General features: G+C 40.1%; 1 long non-coding RNA gene across 16 annotated transcripts in view; it reads left to right on the forward strand.

Annotated features, from left to right (window-relative positions):
• The first annotated feature begins 1,530 nt into the window (after positions 1 to 1,530).
• Positions 1,531 to 20,033, forward strand: part of LOC123764537 (uncharacterized) — a 29,287-nt gene continuing 10,784 nt past the window's right edge. For 10 of the 16 annotated variants that reach the window (XR_011225076.1, XR_011225079.1, XR_011225080.1 and 7 more), the window contains exons 1-12: positions 1,535 to 1,648; positions 5,919 to 5,996; positions 8,234 to 8,284; positions 13,808 to 13,858; positions 15,465 to 15,527; positions 15,828 to 15,860; positions 16,721 to 16,748; positions 17,309 to 17,409; positions 17,569 to 17,615; positions 17,875 to 17,907; positions 18,069 to 18,140; positions 18,369 to 18,432. This is a non-coding gene — a long non-coding RNA (uncharacterized lncRNA). Of the gene's footprint in view, positions 1,665 to 5,918; positions 5,997 to 8,233; positions 8,285 to 13,807; positions 13,859 to 15,464; positions 15,528 to 15,827; positions 15,861 to 16,720; positions 16,749 to 17,308; positions 17,410 to 17,568; positions 17,616 to 17,874; positions 17,908 to 18,068; positions 18,141 to 18,368; positions 18,433 to 20,033 lie in introns of all 16 variants that reach the window. The other 6 variants (XR_011225077.1, XR_011225087.1, XR_011225082.1 and 3 more) reach the window with 6 other exon arrangements.

Below are 20,033 nucleotides of genomic sequence, written 5' to 3' on the forward strand. Positions count from 1 at the left end.
AAATGCCTCCCAACACCTCAAACCAATTCTATTTGCTGACGACACGACCTTCATATACTCCAGTCCTGACCCCCTTGCGTTAAATGTCACAGTGAATACTGAGCTAAATAAAGTCCATCACTGGCCAACTGCCAACAAACTGCCCCTCAATATTGACAAAACTTTCTATATTTTGTTTGGCAATAAATCCTCAAATCAAATAAAACTCAGGATAAATAATACCCAAATTTCTAACAAAGTAGATGGCAAATTCCTTGGCGCTCTCATTGACCACAAGCTGAATTTTCAGGGACACATTCTAAATATATCAAAAAAAGTTTCAAAAACTGTTGGCATTCTTTCTAAGATCAGATATTATGTACCTCGCCCTGCCCTGGTGACTCTCTATTACTCTCTCATCTATCCTTATCTCAACTATGGTATTTGTGCTTGGGGTTCTACTACCCAAAATCATTTACGTCCTCTAATTACTCAACACAAAGCTGCTATTAGGACAATATCTAACTCTGGCCCCAGACATCACTCGGTACCTCTACTCAAATCTCTGAATATGATAGATATTAAGTCACTGCACATCCTCTCATGTGTATTTTATATATATAAAACGCTGAACTGTAATGCCAATCCTGACCTCAAAAGCTTCCTTGAAGGTTGTAACAGAACCCATGAGCACCACACCAGAAACAAATACCTATTTGATATTCCAAGAGTACGACTTAATCAAACTAGAAATGCTTTACAAATCAAGGGACCCAGAATGTGGAATGACCTTCCCAATTATGTTAAAGACTGTACCTCTCTCAACCAGTTTAAGATAAAAACGAAGCACTACCCAATTAAAACTATATAATCTACCTCACCCCCAAAATGTCATTCCATGTCTTCTATTTCAAACAATGCTGTTTGTTGACCAAATTGTATATTTGCTATTTTTTCTGCCATGTTCCCCCCCTTTTTTTTATTTTTTTATTTTCTCAACACAATTTATACTTTAATCTCAATTAGTATCAAGTTTTAGTCCTAGTGTTTTTCTTGCCCGAAACGCTTTGCGTAATAGTGGCTTTAGGCATTGTATGTACTAGGTCTATCTATAAATCCATCAACGTTTTGTATCTCACCTTTTATGTATGTACTTTACCTGAATAAATATTTGAATTTGAATTTTGAATTTGAATTTTGAAAATAAATAAAGAAGTTACTCATACTTTTTGTGTCGTTTTCTTTTATACAATGCCTTGGACATGTGCTAAAATCTATTGTATTGTATATTATTGTTGTGCAATAAATGCAAATTTATTATAAAATCCACAATTAGATGTATTATTTATAAACATATTATATATATAATTGATTTTACATTAGAAAAATATTTAAATATAAATCCTCATATAACATTTGTAATATCAAAACCTGCTTTGCATGACATAAGGGCTACATATTATGCCACTAAAGTATTTAAGGATATTTATAACGTAAAATAAGTTATGAATAAGTGAGGTATAAGTGAGGGAGGAGGAGAGTGAGGAGGGCCAGGGAGGGCGGGAAGACGGTCCACTCTGCTGCAGGTCGTCGTGAGACGTGGCCGCCGCCGCTCCTCCAATATTATTTACCTGCTGGTCGCCTGTCCCGCGCTGGTGGCTGCTTGATGGTGTGTTGTGGGCCAGGTGGGGGCTAGTTGGCGTTGTAGGCTGGTTATGGGCAGCATGTGGAGGGCTGGTTGTAGGCCGGGTGTGGGGGTGGTTGTTGTAGACCGGGTGGGGGCTGGTTGGTGTTGTGGGCAGCGTGTGGGGGCTGGTTGGTGTTGTGGGCAGCGTGTGGGGGCTGGTTGGTGTTGTGGGCAGCGTGTGGGGGCTGGTTGGTGTTGTGGGCAGCGTGTGGGGGCTGGTTGGTGTTGTGGGCAGCGTGTGGGGGCTGGTTGTGGGCAGCGTGTGGGGGCTGGTTGTGGGCAGCGTGTGGGGGCTGGTTGTGGGCAGCGTGTGGGGGCTGGTTGGTGTTGTAGGCTGGTTGTGGGCAGCGTGTGGGGGCTGGTTAGTGTTGAAGGCTGGTTATGGGCAGCGTGTGGGGGCTGGTTGGTGTTGTAGGCTGGTTGTGGGCAGCGTGTAAGAGCTGGTTGTGGGCAGCGTGTGGGGGCTGGTTGGTGTTGTAGGCTGGTTGTGGGCAGCGTGTGGGGGCTGGTTGGTGTAGGCTGGTTGTGGGCAGCGTGTAAGGGCTGGTTGTGGGCAGCGTGTAAGGGCTAGTTGTGGGCAGCGTGTGGGGGCTGGTTGTGGGCAGCGTGTAAGGGCTGGTTGTGGGCAGCGTGTGGGGGCTGGTTGTGGGCAGCGTGTAAGGGCTGGTTGTGGGCAGCGTGTGGGGGCTGGTTGTGGGCAGCGTGTAAGGGCTGGTTGTGGGCAGCGTGTGGGGGCTGGTTGGTGTTGTGGGCAGCGTGTGGGGGCTGGTTGGTGTTGTAGGCTGGTTGGTGTTGTAGGCTGGTTGTGGGCTGGTTGGTGTTGTAGGCTGGTTGTGGGCAGCGTGTGGGGGCTGGTTGGTGTTGTAGGTTGGTTGTGGGCAGCGTGTGGGGGCTGGTTGGTGTTGTAGGATGGTTGTGGGCAGCGTGTGGGGGCTGGTTGGTGTTGTAGGATGGTTGTTGTGGGGGCTGGTTGGTGTTGTAGGCTGGTTGGTGTTGTAGCCTGGTTGTGGGCCGCGTGTGGGGGCTGGTTTGTGTTGTAGGCTGGTTGGTGTTGTAGGCTGGTTGTGGGCCGCGTGTGGGGGGGATGGTTGGTGTTGTAGGCTGGTTGTGGGCCGCGTGTGGGGGGGATGGTTGGTGTTGTAGGCCGGTTGCAGTGTGGGGGGGGGGGGGGTGGTTGGTGTTGTAGGCTGGTTGTGGGCAGCGTGTGGGGGCTGGTTGTGGGCTGTGTGGGGCTAGTTACATGGGGCAGGGTGGTGGGGGTTGGCCACATGGTCGTCGTGGGGGACAATTGCCTGGTTCACTCAAGTATTAGTGATGGTGGCCGGCCCACCATGCTCCAGTTGTCTCTAAAGGGTTGTTTAACACTGTCAAACATGGAAGGTCTTTTAAATGTTAAAACTACTTAAGTGCCATAACTGTCCCTGCCACTAAATAGGGCTGTTTGGTTTTTGGGTGCTGAATAATAGGTTTAGGCCTTTACGAGGCAGTATAGGAAGTTCTGTATATACAGGTACGGTACATGTTGTACTGCATACAACTTTGGCTTAAAATTTAAAACCGAGCTTACCTAACCAAATTAATATTTTAGAAGTCTGTAAAGCACATTTGTGAGCAGGCTTGGATATGTAGTTGTCTTGGGAGTACACGGCTATATAGGCATTAATTGTTCATTCTCTTGATTCTGCTTAAACTGCTGCGGCTATGTTCTCCCTAACTAGAATTGCTAGCAAGCAAGAGTTGTTTGGTGCCGTGCACAGAATGAGGGAGGTTCTTGTTTTCTTCCGTAGGGGCATGTTCACATGTGTGCACACCTGTAGGGTCAGGGATGCTAGCCAGGTGTCTTGAGTATGTAACATGGGCTCGATACACACAATGGTTCTTTTCAGAAAGATGTTTCAGAAAAGATAACTTAGTTTTTCAGATGGTTCTTGGATTTGTGTACATTTAGTAACTAGTGCTCAAGGTAATTACCTTCCTTCATGTACATTGTGTGTGGATGTAATGGATCACAAAGCAAGGCTAATGTTGTGGTAATGAGGCAATGTTTCTGGCGATGGAAAACAGAACGATGGAAGTGTTGTAAAAGTCATACCACTGTTGGTCTTAATTTTGTGCTCGTGGGCCGGGCATTGTCATTTACCTTAATGTTCCAGTTGTACAGGTCCTGTTACCATTGACACGTAGGGATTTTTAAATCTAATTAAATTTTAGTTTTACAGGTAGTTTAGTTTTAGTAGTTCATTGTAAGGTTGCTACTTTAAAATGCAAGCAATATATTTGCTCGACAATGGTTTTTGGTTTCCAGCAGCATAGGTAACATGTAACCTGTATGTGATGCACACTGGCCCATTGTTTGCTCATGCCAATATTGACAATTCAACTTTTTGATAACTTTAGTCTTGTACAGACTTGTTGCACTTAAGGGGGCGTCTGGTTGGCATCTGGGCTACCTACCTTGAGGCTACCTTAAGGTGCTTCCGGGGCTTAGTGTCCCCGCGGCCCGGTCGTCGACCAGGCCTCCTGGTTGCTGGACTGGTCAACCAGGCTGTTAGACGCGGCTGCTCGCAGCCTGACGTATGAGTCACAGCCTGGTTGATCAGGTATCCTTTGGAGGTGCTTATCCAGTTCTCTCTTGAACACTGTGAGGGGTTTGCCAGTTATGGGTCCAAAAATGCAAAAATGAAAACTCATTCGATTTCAATCAAACTTTTTTGACAAGCTCTATATGAAAAGTGTTTCATCTGGTCCAAGTTTCAGCATTGTAGCATAAATAGGAAGGGAGAAAAAAAATATTGAAGTAGTTGTGAAAATTATGCAAAAATGGTCAAAATCGATTATCAATCAAGTGTCAACCGAAATCATAACTACGACTCTTTGCTATCACAATAGCATATATTAAACAAATATTATAATTAGTTTAATTGGAAAAAAATTTTAAGGAAAAAAAATTTTTTCTTTTTTTAATATTTTTTTTTTCATTTTTTTTGGGCGATTTGCATCAAACTTACACACCTGACTGTACGTAAGCCTATCTGTAAGGATGCCAATTTTGGAGAAAATTGGTTGTCAACCCCAGCCACAGATTTTAGAACCTTAGACTTTATTCATTTCTGTTTTTTTTTCAATTGACACAAACGTTTACAAAACTGATTCCTTTTTTATTCAATTTACATGAAACTTACACAGTATATGTGGAGGGCATGTCTCTACATTGGGGGGCTTTCATTTTTCTCTAAGTTCATTTATTGATTTTATAATAGCAATAAACATGCCATATTTGCAAAAAAATTTGGGGGAACTTTGAACATTTGTATTAGGAAAACTAAAGATGTTTTGGAAATTCTAAATCCCCAAATCCTTTATTATATGCTAATGTGTCAGAAAAGTGTCAATAATTATATCTGAAACGTGTGTTCTGAAGTGTGGACTTGAAAATGTGTAAAAACGTTCAAAAAAAAAAAAAAAAAAAAACTCCCTTTCTATTTACGCTGCAGTACTGAAACTTGGGACAATTTAAGCACTTTTCATATACAACTAGAAAATTAATATTGGTTGACATTGAACAACTTTCATTATAATAACCAGACGGCCCCTTAAATGTATTTACCTAAGTCTTATCCTAGTCTGTCTTGTATTGGCACCTTGTCCTAGTCTATATTAAATGCATACAGGCATGTTAAAACTACAGTATTATGCCTGCAGTTTAGTTATAACTGCTAGTCGGCATTGTTGAAACGTACATTTGCTGGTGCAAACAACCAGCAAACAGTCTGATTTTTCAACTCGCGCATTTGATATGTTTGTCTTTGATGCAGTCTTGCCATGTGATATCTCAAGCAGTCATAAATATCTCAAGCTGCATAAATCCCCCAACACCAAAAACTGTTGCATAATTGACGTAATGTCCAGTTTTCTCATCATGGGGTCATTGGGTTAGGTTAGGTTTGGGCAATTTAGTACATCAGTTGTGACACTGTAAACACTTGAGGGGACGGGCTGGATATCTAGTTCAAAACCACCAGGACGTTTTTTTTTTTTTTTTTTTTTATTAAGTAGGTTTTAAATTAATATTAGTTGGCAAACACTTGGGGAACTTGTCTAGTCATAGAACATTGTGATGATATAACCCTTAGGACACCTAAAGATTGCCAGTAGGCAATATGTTTAGAAACTTGTAACTGATGAATATATAAGAGATGTACTTGCTTAAAATTAAGGATAGACATAGTTTAATGTGAAATTTCCTTTGTAGATAAATTGCTGAACGGGCCCAACACTTCTGGCAAGAGTGGAAGACATTTAGGGGTTGGTTGATTTGTCTTGTAAAATTGTAAGTATTAGGCGATTGTGTATTAAAATGCAGACTGAAATGTAATATTTAATATTCCTTTAAATGATCCACTGTTTTGTAATGAGATCTAATCCTAATCCTTAGGGAACCTAATGATTGCCAAGGATCAATATGTTAAGAATTTTGTGATAAATGTAAAATCATGTATGAAAATGCAATTATTGCTTGGAATATTTAATATTTCTTCTTGCAGTGGGATTGCAACTCCCTTGATTGCAGCTACTTTTTATCTGCACTTTCTAAAAGTCCATATTTTTTTGCCTGTTCTGTTTATTGGAGAGTTTAGTATCCATTTGTAAAGATATAATGTTACTTTGCTTTGAAACAGATCTCTGAATCTTACTGGTATAGAATAGGTTTGATGTTTATGAATCTGTCAAAGGGTTATCTTGAGGTTATCTTGAGATGATTTCGGGGCTTTAGTCTCCCCGCGGCCCGGTCCTCGACCAGGCCTCCACCCCCAGGAAGCAGCCCGTGACAGCTGACTAACTCCCAGGTACCTATTTACTGCTAGGTAACAGGGGCATTCAGGGTGAAAGAAACTTTGCCCATTTGTTTCTGCCTCGTGCGGGAATCGAACCCGCGCCACAGAATTAAGTCCTGCGCGCTATCCACCAGGCTACGAGGCCCCTTCCACCAGGCTACGAGGCCCCTGGGGAGATGGTGGGTAATCCAATTGGGCAGGTTCTAAATGTTGTGGTTCTAAATAAATCTTAGTGGGTTCAGTTCTGTTCCCAGGCTCTAAATGTGATAATTTGGTCTAACCGGCTGTTGCTTGCGAGTGGCCCGCAGGCCCACATATCCACTAAAAGCTGGTTGGTCCGGCATTCTGCATTTCTTCTAGAGTGCTTCTTGAAGATGCCCACCTTTGTTCTGGCAATATTTTTAATGCTTGCTGATAGGGTTTTGAACAGCCCTAATGTTCCAACAGTGCTCTCCAATTGTGCCTGTGGCACCTACTTGCTAGGTCGATTTTGCATTTCCTTTTGTATCTTTTGCTCCAGTATGTTGTTCTACTCTGCAAATTTGGGACTGGAATTAAAGGGCCAAATAATTTAGCAGCCCGTCTTCCAAAAATGGGGAGGTAAATGTAACGGCTCAAGTGCAATTATGTACTATGTATGACAGTCAGGAATTGTACTTATTTTCACTTAGTATTAAACCGTACTGTCAAATATATTGTAAATGAGTTTACTTTAAAAGCTGAATAGAAAACCACGATCCAACCTAACCGTCTTAGTTTTTTTCTTAGATAAGCATTTTATTGCTTCTTGATTACAATTACTACTTAACCTATACCTATATTGATATTAGTTTTATAAAAAAGCGAATATTTCAATAAATTGTAAAATAACTAAGGATATTTTCAAATTTTGTATAAAATCTCTTGTTTAATAAGTGGAAAAATTCCTGATATTTAAAGCTTGTGTATAGCGAACTGAACTTTAAAACTTCATCCTAAAATTTGAGGGTCTTGACAGAAAACTAGAATAAATGGGGAGGTAAATGTAACAGCCCCGTAAGTGCAATTATGTACTATGTATGACAGTAAGGAAATGTACTTATTACACTTAGTATTAAAACAGTACTGTGAATTCGGAGGATGGATTGTAGCTTAGATGTTTTGTCTTTGTGGTCTGTATAGTTTCTTGTCCACCACTGTATTTGCTTGGTTATGTTCACTAAATGTCGGGTTGTCAACCCTGATCAACCCAATGTACTATGTTGGGTTCTTGACATGATACAATACATAATATAATATATATAATATAATATAAAATGCCTCGTATATAATACATAGAGGGAGCCGGTCGGCCGAGCGGACAGCATGCTGGACTTGTGATCCTGTGGTCCCAGGTTCGATCCCAGGCGCCGGTGAGAAACGAGCAGTTTCTTTCACCCTATGCCCCTGTTACCTAGCAGTAAAATAGGTACCTGGGTGTTAGCTGTCACGGGCTGCTTCCTGGGGGTGGAGGCCTGGTCGAGGACCGGGCTGTGGGGACACCAAAGCCCCGAAATCATCCCAAGATCTCACAAGAGATGTAATAATCTTGTAATGTAAGGCCTATTATTACTTCTCTATCTCCTAGGCTTTAGGACACACTGATAGATTGCTAAAAAGTTGTTTTTTTTTCTTAAGAATACTTAATAAGATTACTTTATTAATAATGCTGGAAATGGTAAAAAAAATTGTACAATCAATTTTGTCTTTGCAGAGAAATGTTGCTAGTAACTTCAAGGAATAGGAATGTCCAAGAATGTGGAAGGTGAGTTGATACTTGTCTAAATTAATTTTGCTTTTATTAATTTGTTTATTGGGCAGTTAGTCGTTAACACACCACCAAAGCAACGTGTAAAACCCTCCCTTCCCTTGTAGAAAGAACCCTACTGGGTTGTTAATCATTCACTTGTACTGAGATGCAGCTGGAAAGTCTCAACCCTGCAAAACCTAGCATTAACATTTTAAAACCCAAGTTTATGCTATCTTCTGGGTGCAAAGTGATGGAAACTTTTAATACAAGTATTTGTATTGAGATACTGAATGCCTCAATGTGGGGGAGGTTTGTGCTACACAATTTTAGTATGACTTGGATGGTGTAGTTCCACTGTCCAACTTTATGAAGTGCTCAGTCATATTTTACATTTGAATCTTGTTAAAGGCCACTTGCATGTCTTGCATACTTGCATTTGGGCTGCAAGTATGTATTTAACAATGATACCAAAATGAAAGACCCAGGATGAGAATTGAGATGTTCAAAGTGAAGAGTGTACACATTTTATTGCTCTTGCACACTCACGGGTAACATGCTCTCACTTTCTCGCCAGACTTTTGGGCTTTATATGCATTTAGTCCTGTAGAGAATTTTATTGCAAACACACTTGATTCCAATTTGAAAAACCTAGGATGAGAATTGAGATGACGAAAGTTGAAAAGAGAATACACTTTTCAGTATTACTGCATGCTCTAATGAAAGTACTCGCCTAGTTGTACTTGCGGGGGTTGAGCTCTGGCTCTTTGGTCCCGTCAATCAACAGGTGTACAGGTTCCTGAGCCTATTGGGCTCTATCTACACTTGAAACTGTGTATGGAGTCAGCCTCCACCACATTGCTTCCTAACGCATTCCATTTGTCAACCACTCTGACACTAAAAAAGTTCTTTCTAATATCTCTGGCTCATTTGGGCACTCAGTTTCCACCTGTGTCCCCTAGTGCGTGTGATGTGGTGCGGTGCTCGCGCGGCCAAAGCGCGAAAGTGTTAAAATTCACTTGCATGTCTTATTTAATCACTAGATTAGCTTGCTCCTTTCTTATCTTGTATGTTGTGATCATGTCTTGGGGATATGGAGTGTTCACTATTACTTCTTGTATGTCGGGAGCTGCCCAAGTTATTCCTTGTATAACGGCGAATCTAAAAGCTGTCTGGCTCTTAAAGCCAGTATTTTGTATATTGTGGCTGCTGCTCTTTAACTTTGCAATGTCAATATTATTTCATAAACTTTTTTTGTATATTAAATAGGAATGGTTTGGGTTGAGGGGGGGGAAAGGGGAGTTGGACTGTTGGACTGTCAATTGTGCCATATTGGTTTGGTATATTCTATTGCTTATGGACACACTGGTGCCACTGTCATCGTACTGTCCAAATACAGAACATTTTAATACTAAATGTATTAAAGTACATTCCTAACCGTCTGCAGTGTACATAAATACATGTAATTGTGCCCTTACATTTACCTCCCCATATTATCATTTTCTGTTAATACGCTAAAAATTTAAGGTTGAAGTTTTCGTTTTCAATTCTGTATACACAAGCTTTAAATATAAAGATTCTTTTTCAGTTTTATTAAACAATAGATTTTATAAAAAATTTGAAAATATCAGTTGCTTTATAATTTATTGAAAGACCTTTGTTTTATTTTTTTATAAAATTGTAATATCAATATAGCTATAGATTAATTATTGTAATTATCACTTTGGCACTCATGGTGCCCCTGGCGTCCCCAATTTTTCTCTAGTGTCCTAGCCCGTGACGCTAGCTGTGTCCAAATTTTAAAATATTTATTAAATATTTAAATTTTATCAGATTAATCTGGGAGTGGGTTTAAAATGTGCGCCTTTAGATTGCAAACTATTTGATACCAAAATGAAAGATGTAACACGAAATTTGATGTCAAATGGAAAGATATAACAAATTTTATGAGCATCCAAAATTATAATTTAAGATTCCAATTATTGCTCTATGGGACTAGTTTTGAAATACGTGCCTTTATATTGCGCACAATTTGATATCAAAACGAGCGATGTAACGTGAAATTGAGGTTATCAAACTGAACGAGTATACACATCAGGTTGCGGGTGTGATAATTGGTGCTCGTTCACGGGTAACTTTAGGCTTTAAGAAGTCGTGCTGGGTTTTTAGACAATATATGCATTTACACTTGCAGGGAATTTAATTGCGAACACAATGATACCAAAACTACGTAGCAAGAGGATTGAGATGAGAAAACTGAAACGAGTATACACATTTCGGTGTTGCCGCACGCTCGCCCATGCACTCGAGCGCACTGCCAGGAGCAGTTCATGTATACAAACTGAGCGCACACCGGGGGCAGCAGTTCATGCATACAAACTGAGCGCACACCGGGGGCAGCAGTTCATGCATACAAACTGAGCGCACACCGGGGGCACGAAAGTGTTAAGCAGCAATAAATGCTATTTACGTACTTGTCTTCCTACACTCCCAAGGTTAGGTTAAGTCGTGGTTTTATATTCAGGTATCGTGGTTCTTTTCAGGTTAACTAATATTTACAATATTTTGGTGCGATGCTGACTTGTTTATATACTATGCCTATAGTCAGGAGTGTACTTATTACATTTAGTATTAAAGCATACTATCTAGTTGGAGGGGCGGCTGCATTATATATGGGTTTTTCAGTCTTTCATTAGCACCAATTTATTTTTTACCAAAATTGTTTATATAGTTTTTAATGTGAAAGTAGAAAAATTTGCTTTATAATCAAATAAAGAACCTTTCCAGTAAATTAAGATAGTCATGTGTTTACAGATGCTCTAAAATGCTTGCAGTACTTGTGCTTAAGTTTCAATATATTTTGGGTTGAAAAGTTATATGTACCTGTTCATTTTTTCCCCCACAAGTCATTTCTTAACTGTTTATCCTTCCCTATTCAAACCTTATTAGTTTCTGGTATTAAGCTGTAGTATAGATTTGTCCACATTCCTGCAGTCTGAAGTGGTCTCTTGGGGTCCTTACCATCAGCAAATGCTGACTGGCATTTATTTCTTTGTCCCTGGGAACATTGTGTGTAACTGGGAAGTCTCCAGTCTTTGGCAACGTTGTGAGGGCAGCAGACTTGTTAACTCTTCCTTTCTTGAACCCATGGAAAGTTTGCCCTCAGATTTGTGTACTTTCTGGTTCTTGTACAGGTATTTTGAGGATGCGAGTGTCCACATTTGCATTTGTCTACTAGGTATGGTTTAGGATTTAATTTAATAGCGATAAAATATACCTTAAAGGGTCTGGTGCACGAGGAGTATTTTTCCATGTATATACGTGAAATTTTTTAAACAAATCTCCCGTTATTTGGCATTAGCATCGTGAAAACTTCATTCCAATATGTTAAGAAATGGATTTTTTTTATAAATTAAAAAAAAATGCGTATGTGACGGGCAGCAACTGGTACTGATAACCATAACCCCCCCCTATTTACTGGCAATATCTTGGAGAATGCATATCTGGCACAAAGCATGTGAAATTGGAACGAAATTGATCATGTTAATCACCCACAGGTGGCAGAAATGGTGACTTGTTTATATTTTTGGCTGATTTATTTACAGATTCAAAGGCCTATTGGCCCATCTGAGGTGGCTCCCATTTATATCCACCCAATCTCATTCATATGTCTAACCTACTGTTACAGTTAACGGGCCTGGTGCACGAGTCTTGTTTTACAGTTATCCCCAACGTGTCCTTATATTTTGTCTTTTGGGCTATTTTTTCTTGACATCATTTCAACACATTGACCTACAACTCTCACATTCGAGTACGAATACCAAGCAGTGTTTATTAACACTATCGCGCACCCCACGAGCACGCCGCAGACTTCGACGTCATGGCCCCAATGGTGCGGGCGAGTGTGCGGCAATGCCTAAATGTGTATACTCGTTTCAGTTTTCCCGCCTTAATTCTGGTGCTACATCGTTCGTTTTGGTATCATTGTGTTCGCAATTAAATTACCTACAAGTGTAAATATAATGTCCAAAAGCCTGGCGTGACTACCAACAGCAAAGCCTAAAGTTACCCGTGAGCGCACAAAATCGGTAAAATGTGCATACTTGTTCCATTTTTCTCACCTTAATTCTCGTGCTACGTCACTCATTTTGGTATCATTGTGTTCGCAATTAAATTCCCTACAGATGTGTGTGAACATAATGTACAAAAGCCTGGAGTGCCTCCTCGCAAAAAAGCCTTAAGTTACCCGTGAACGAGCACCAATTTGTATACTGAAACCTAATGTGTATACTCGTTCAGTTTGATTACATCAATTTTCGTGTTCTTTCATTTTGGTATCAAATTGTTCATGACGTAAAGGCGCGAATTTTAAAACTAGTCCCAACATAATAGCGCACTAAATAGAATTTTAACAAATATATAAAATTTTTGACCAAAAACCTAATTTATAATCATAAGTGTTCGGACAGTTTCATGTTACGTCTTTCATTTTGGTATCAAATTGTGCGCCTTCTAAAGGCGCTTATTTTGATACTATCCCTAGGTCGATTGGATAAAAAATGAATTTTATACAAATATTTTTGTAGTGGACGCAAGTCCGGTCCTCGGTTAGGACTCGGGAGAAAAATAATGGACGAGTCCGGTCCAAAGTGACCGATAGTGTTAAAACATTCAAGAAAATTCATTAAATAGAACTACCCGTATTCATTGTCAATAACTTAAACTTCAATTATCTCTAAAACAGGAATTTCATGTTCCAAGACCTATTTAAAAATAAGAGTTCCTGACAGATTGTCGCCATTTTTACATGTGCAAAAGTTCTTAGTTCTAAGGTTTCCTTTGAATCATTTAGTCATAAAGCCATAAAGTTTTGAGTTAAATATATTTTGTATAAAATTGGCACAGAATTTGATGGTCACATTCAGTTTTACAGGAAACTATACTCTTCAACAATAAGTTTATCAGAGGAAAATGAATGACATTGAGACCATAATGAATAAAATAGCAATTGGTGACATAAGATATTTTTAGCAATTTGGAGTTATATATTTTTATTTCATGGTACAGTATGATGATCATTCAGAAAAGTTGGAGCATTTACCATTGAAGATTGTGCACAAAAAAAAAATTGAGCGAGGCAGTTTCCGTGCACATGCACCGGGCTCCTTAATCGGGGTTGGATAGCATGTTCCTTTTCAAATTTCTCCAACTCTGATATGATCTTACAGCTTTGGTTACATCATAAAAGTACCACTTGAAATAATTGTTAAAACTATACTAATAGTTTATCTAGAAATGTAGATTTTGTTCAGCTGTAGTTAAAACATTAGTAAGTATCTGGTCTGCATATAGAGCATGGCCTTCCTAGGGGCTGTAATGAAGTAAATCTTTGTGTACCATATTGATTTAATCCTAGGCCTTAGGACACCTAATGATTGCCACTGGGGCAAGATGTTAAGAATTTTGATCTGATAATGGCAATAACATTTTAATATTTTCGTGGAGAGGAGGGTGGTGGTTGATGTAATATTCTCTTTGCAGAGGAAATGTCAGTCTTCCAGTCTGGAGCATACATGTTGGCCATTGTGAAAGGTTAGTGTTTGTGCTACTGTTTGATTCTTGCAGTAGAAAAAGATTGCAGGTAACTGACAAGCTTCTCAACAATTTCTTAGTTTAATTGAATGTACTGTTGCAGAGGCAGCAGTATTGCATCCTGCAGACATTAATTTTAGTAAAATTTTATGTAGTTCATCTTCCTGATCTAGTAGTACTTATCCTCCTGATCTAGTAGTACTTAAAATAATGACCATCATACAAGCATAGACTTAAATGGCAATTAGAAAAGTAGAAATTTTGTACTAATTTGACACAGGGGAAACATTAGTAACTGTAGCAAAGAAAACAATTCAACCTTCCCAGACCTAATACATGCTATGAGGTCTAGTATTGTACATAGGTGCTATACTAGACCTAGAAATATTTTAGTTGCGATTGTCCATAATGGCTGTATGTGCGATGGTATGTCCAGGATTGTCCATAATGGCTGTATGTATGATGGTACCCCAGGATTGGCAATAATGGCTGTATGTACTCTCCTAATTTTGCTTGCAGGGGTTGAGCTTTGGCTCTTTGGTCCCGTCACTCGACTGTCGATCAACTGCTACCATGTATGATGGTACGCCCGGGATTGTCCATAACGTGTGTACGATGGTATGTCTGGGATTTGAACCTGGCATTCCAGATAAGTGTTGAACGAACCAGACTACAACTGGGCCTTTTAATTTTTATTTTTCTATTTTATTGACTTCGTCAGCAGAGATTACATCCCAATTCCTCCTATGGTACTTGTGTGCTTGTTGCTGCCAGTGTTCCTCCTGGGGGGGGGGGGTCGTGAAAATGCTGTGAAATGGATGTTACCTTGTACATTGTCTTATCGGCTCTTACGGAGCTGGTCGGCCGAGCAGACAGCACGCTGGACTTGTGATCCTGTGGTCCCGGGTTCGATCCCGAGCGCCGGCGAGAAACAATGGGCAGAGTTTCTTTCGCCCTATGCCCCTGTTACCTAGCAGTAAAATAGGTACCTGGGTTTTAGTCAGCTGTCACGGGCTGCTTCCTGGGGGTGGAGGCCTGGTCGAGGACTGGGCCGCGGGGACACTAAAGCCCCAAAACCATCTCGAGATAACTTCAAGATTGTAAATTTAAGGTAAATCTCCTTTAGGAAAGGAAATCATTGTGGCAAGTTTAAATGGTGAAGCAGTTTGATGGGGTTAGTCAAGTGTTGATTTTTAAAGGTAAAATAATACTTTTGTTGCTTTGTCTGCCATGATCAGCAAGCAAAAATATTGTTGCATAGTGATATACTGCACTGATATAAGTGCATGTAGCATTAATCAGTGGCAATTGTATAATGCACAAATTAACTGCAGTAAATTGTCATGCAACCTGTCTGTGTTATCTGAAAACAGGGTTCATGTGCATTGCTAGAGTTGTCTTGATGCAGTGTACAGTTGTGTGCTGTTAAATTGATGCAAAACTGTTGATAATGATGATTGTCCTGTTCACATTCGCGGTTTCCAACAGATGGCTTCGGCCAATGATGGCATGTGATGTCTGATAATATAGCATTCACTTAATTTTTGCTTGCTGATTTTTGTAAATGGTTTTTAATTTATAAATTTGTTTCATGTTGACTACCAAGAATGCATGGTTGTCATGACGAAGGATGACTAGGGGCCAGCTAAAGGTACCAGAATACGTTGCGGTAAGTTACACCATAGTTTTAACCAATTTGTATTGTAGCTAATATTAGTATGAGGATACAGCTGCATGCTTGATTAACACGGTTACTGTTGGTAACCAAAGTTCCATTTCCAACCAGAGATTTAAAGTTTAGATCAAGCCCCTTAAATCAAAATGAAATACTCAAATATTTTACCTAAATGATGATACAAATGACACCTCTTCTGAGATCTTTGATTAACCTGTATTCGTACGCTGAATGGAAAGTGTAATGAATAATACTTTGTTTTGAATTTGACTAAATGTGGTTTTGTTATTTCAGGCAGTTGTGTTGGAACTGCACACCTTAACAATGGTAAGTGTGTTCCTACTTTCCTTTTTATTCTAGAGGCCATTATTACGATGTTTACTTCCACCAATGCAAAGTTATGGATTTATGAATAAAGTGGATTAAATCTTAGAACTGAACTATGCACATTTTGGAAAAAATGGTGAGAATCTCTCAAACTGGATTCTTAGTCTCAAAGTTGAAATTCCGGTTTTAGAAATAGTTGGTTATCGACAGAATGTGATGGTTCTAATGTATGAATGTTCTTGTATGTTTTAATGAACATTGCTTGGCATTCATACTCGAATATATGAACGTTGTAAGTCAATGTGTCAATGAAGTAAGTAAAAAAATACCCCTCCCCCTCCTCCCCCCTTCCCCCCCTCCCCCCCCCCTCCTCCCCCCCTCCCCCCCCCTCCTCCCCCCCTCCCCCCCCCTCCTCCCCCCCTTCCCCCTCCTCCTCCCCCCCTTCCCCCCTTCCCCCTCCTCCCCCCCTTCCCCCTCCTCCCCCCCTTCCCCCTCCTCCCCCCCCTTCCCCCTCCTCCCCCCTTCCCCCCCCCTCCTCCCCCCCTTCCCCCTCCCCCCTTCCCCCTCCTAGAGGGGGAAGGGGGGTTTCCCCCTACTACCAGGTAATTTTTAGGTTGAAAAGCATATATTTTGTGGTTGACATTTCATATAATATTGAAACTGCTTTCTATGTGCGTAGTTGATTTCTGCCCAATGAATCTGGAAATATTAAAATTTTGTGAATTACTTTTATTTGATGAAAAAATGACACCTCTACTGAGATCTTTATGATTAACAAGTATTCGTACGCTGAATGTTGCACCAGTTTTGTTAATTTTGGTGTGTAGAATGTGACATAACATGACTACTCCCTTTTTCAGATGGTGGCACTGAAGACTGTGGTGAATGGTGAGTACTCTGTACTAAGTATGTACTTAAAATGACAATTCTCCACATTTTAGAATCTTGAATCATTGCATTGAACTTGAAAAATGTTTTACCAGGAGAGCTAGTTTGTGCTGTTGAAATAATAGTGGAACAGAGTAAGCATTAACCTGTTGTAGGCCTTACTTGCCCAGACATAACAATAGTAGTCTTGGGCCAAATTTAGTAAGCAATGTAGCATTTATGGCCTAGGAACTTAAATTTTCCCTTGGCCCCATATGCAAAATTAATTTAATACCATAGTCCATATTTTGTGCCTTGTACCAACGAGGCGCTACAATATATTTCACAATTTGGCTTTTAAAATTCTTGTAACTTTCACATAGTTTATGATGACAAAACACTTGTACTAATCCTGTAGTCACTACACAGCAGCGCCAGCAATGGTGGAACCCACTGCTGTGGACTAGAGGCAGTGTGTCAAATTGGCCGCAAGGCTGTCTGATGAAATGCTGTTAGTGTACATTAAGTAATGGTGGGCCTTAACATAAATATTGTTCAAAAAAAATATTTTTCCCCACAAGGTGACATAAGCTGCCATTCCCCTAAGAAAGCAACATGATGCATCACTGACTGCACATTAGAGCAAGTTTGTCAGCTGGGCTAGTGGTTACGTAGCACTCTGGTTAGTTTCTCAGACTTGTTTTAGTTCTAATTGCTGTTAATGATGAAATTGTAATCATATCCTGACACCTGAAGGTTCAAGCTCAACAGGTCTGACCACTATATACACGAGCCTTGTGTCTTTAATGTTGATGAAGCTAAAGTTTAGATCTTTCCTCAGGTTTGGGATGTGGCAAAGTGTCCAGATTAAGGTGCAGAAATTTGTTTGTAAGTAAATGTTTAAATTTATTAATTTTTTTGTGTGGTTTGTACTGTAAAGTCTGGCCCCACAAATGATTAATATTTTTAAGTTGTAGCCACTTTCCTTTCATATAAAAGTTATGGGTAATTTTATGCAATGATGACAAATTTTTACACTTGATCTCTGTGAGAGAAAGTCAAAAGGATTCTGAATTCTAGAGTTAAACTTCAGAAGTATTTAGTTTTCTTCAAATATATTAACAAAACCTTCAACCTAACGTTCCAGGTAGTGCCGGAACACGACACATGGACACTCAAGGTGAGCGTGTGCACAACAATATTAACTTTTGATCCAATTAAAGTGATGAATATTCTAACATAATAATAATGTTGACTAGTGAATTCCTCATTTCTGAATTACTTAGAGCAGACTCGTGTCCCACACCTAGAACAAGTGTAATGTGTTTCTTGTTCCCCCAGATGGGCAGTCTTAAGCACTTGGCCTTCTCTACGTCCTTATGCCATGTTATGCAGTGCCATGCTACGTCCCTAGTAAGTAGTTTAATTAATCTAGACTTAGATTAGATTAAATTAATCTAAACCTAGTGCTGCAAAATAAGTTTATTGCTAAACTATGTAACTTCAGTATGATGATAATTAATCCTTCCTTAGATGTCTGACAAAGGAGTGACGACAACAGTGTTCTGAGACTGGTATAACATTGATCCTGCTTGTGGTGTTTCTCTGGTAGTTAACATTGGGTTTATTTTCCCTTTACAGGCAAACTGGTTTATGCTTTGGCAAAAATTCCTGTTGTCTGGAGCATCGTCTTTGGGGAGAACTGGTACGGGCACAACTGCATTATATTTAAGTATTATGTATGTACACATAACTGCATAGCCTAACGATACACGTTAACACTTTCGTGGGATGAGGACGCCTCCCGGCGTCCTGTTTCGCCTACCAGCTCCCGCTATGTGGACATAACTTATGTCCTCTTTTAAAATATTTGTATAAAATTCAATTATTATCCGATTTACTTTGGGTTTGTTTCAAACTGCGCGCCATCAGGCTCTCACCAATAGGCAGCATGGTACAATAAGTTCATGAAAGGTTCACAAAGATGACAAAAGTAAAAACATTTTGTGTGTTTGACTCTCACTGATATGTTCCAGTTGTTTTATATTTGGCGCTATTCTATCTTACGCTTTGTTGATCTTTTTTACCCACGGGCTCATAGAACATTCTATTGCGAACACATTGACACAAAAATGAATGACGTACATAGAATAATAATGTCATGAGAATGAAATATAAACTTTCAAAGCGCCGTACGTCGTCCCGTCACCGACACCGGGTAACAATTTCACCACCTCCCACACTCTTGCGGGCGGGCCGCAATCATTATTCTACGCTTATATTCATATCACCGTGTTGGGAATTTCATTGCGAGTCCATTGATACCAAAATTAACGCTGTAGGACAAGTGTGGCGGTGATAACAATCCCAAGAGTAAAAACATTTTGTTGCTGTTGGGCGCTCACGGCGAGTCATCTTCGTAGTTATTTATTTGGTGCTGGTATCCCTATACGTTTCGTGACTTTTTACTGATGTTCTATTAGAGAATTTTATTGCGAATACGTTGGTACCAAAATGAAATACGTAGCTCGAGAACTAAGGTCAGGAGAGTAAAAAGAGTATACACATTTTTGTTTTTACGCTTACGCGGCAAAACGCAGGGAGCACTTAGGGTTGTTTTTTTTGCTTTCGCCGGTAGGCTGAAAGTGTTAAATTAATTTGAAAAACGGACATTGCTTAATTAGTTGTAACTATCTGAACTAACAATAATAGTAATAATGGTTTCTTTATGCAAGTTGATGGCATTTGAGTAACCTTTGTAAATGTGTAGTGTGGGGCACATCTTGAGATGATCTTGGGCGTGGCGTCCTGGTGTTTGACCAAGCCTCCTTTTTGTTACACAGTCCCAGCAAGCAGTCTGTAGCAGCTGGTGTAACTCCCAGGTATCTATTTACTATTAGGCATACAGGGGTATCAGGGTGAAAGAAACTATGCCCACTTGTTAACGGCATTGCTGGGACTCGATACCTGGACCCTAGGACTTCGAATTCAGAGTGCTGTCCACACAACCACTGGCCCCGTGTGGTTGACTTACACACAATAGTGTGTGGCATCGATGAACAATTCCACAAGGGCCATGACGAGGATTCGAACCTGCGTCAAAGAGCATCCCAGACGCTGCCTTAATCAACTGAGCTATGACATGGTAAAAAGAATTGCAACCAGAAATTTGTCTGAATTTACATGGTTGCAATTCTTTTACCATGTCGTAGCTCAGTCGATTACGGCTGCGTCTGGGATGCTCTTGGACGCAGGTTTGAATCCTCGTCATGGCCCTTGTGGAATTGTTAATTAGCCCTTGAACAA

This window comes from Procambarus clarkii, chromosome 79 (genome assembly GCF_040958095.1).
Source record: "Procambarus clarkii isolate CNS0578487 chromosome 79, FALCON_Pclarkii_2.0, whole genome shotgun sequence".
Taxonomy (NCBI): domain Eukaryota; kingdom Metazoa; phylum Arthropoda; class Malacostraca; order Decapoda; family Cambaridae; genus Procambarus; species Procambarus clarkii.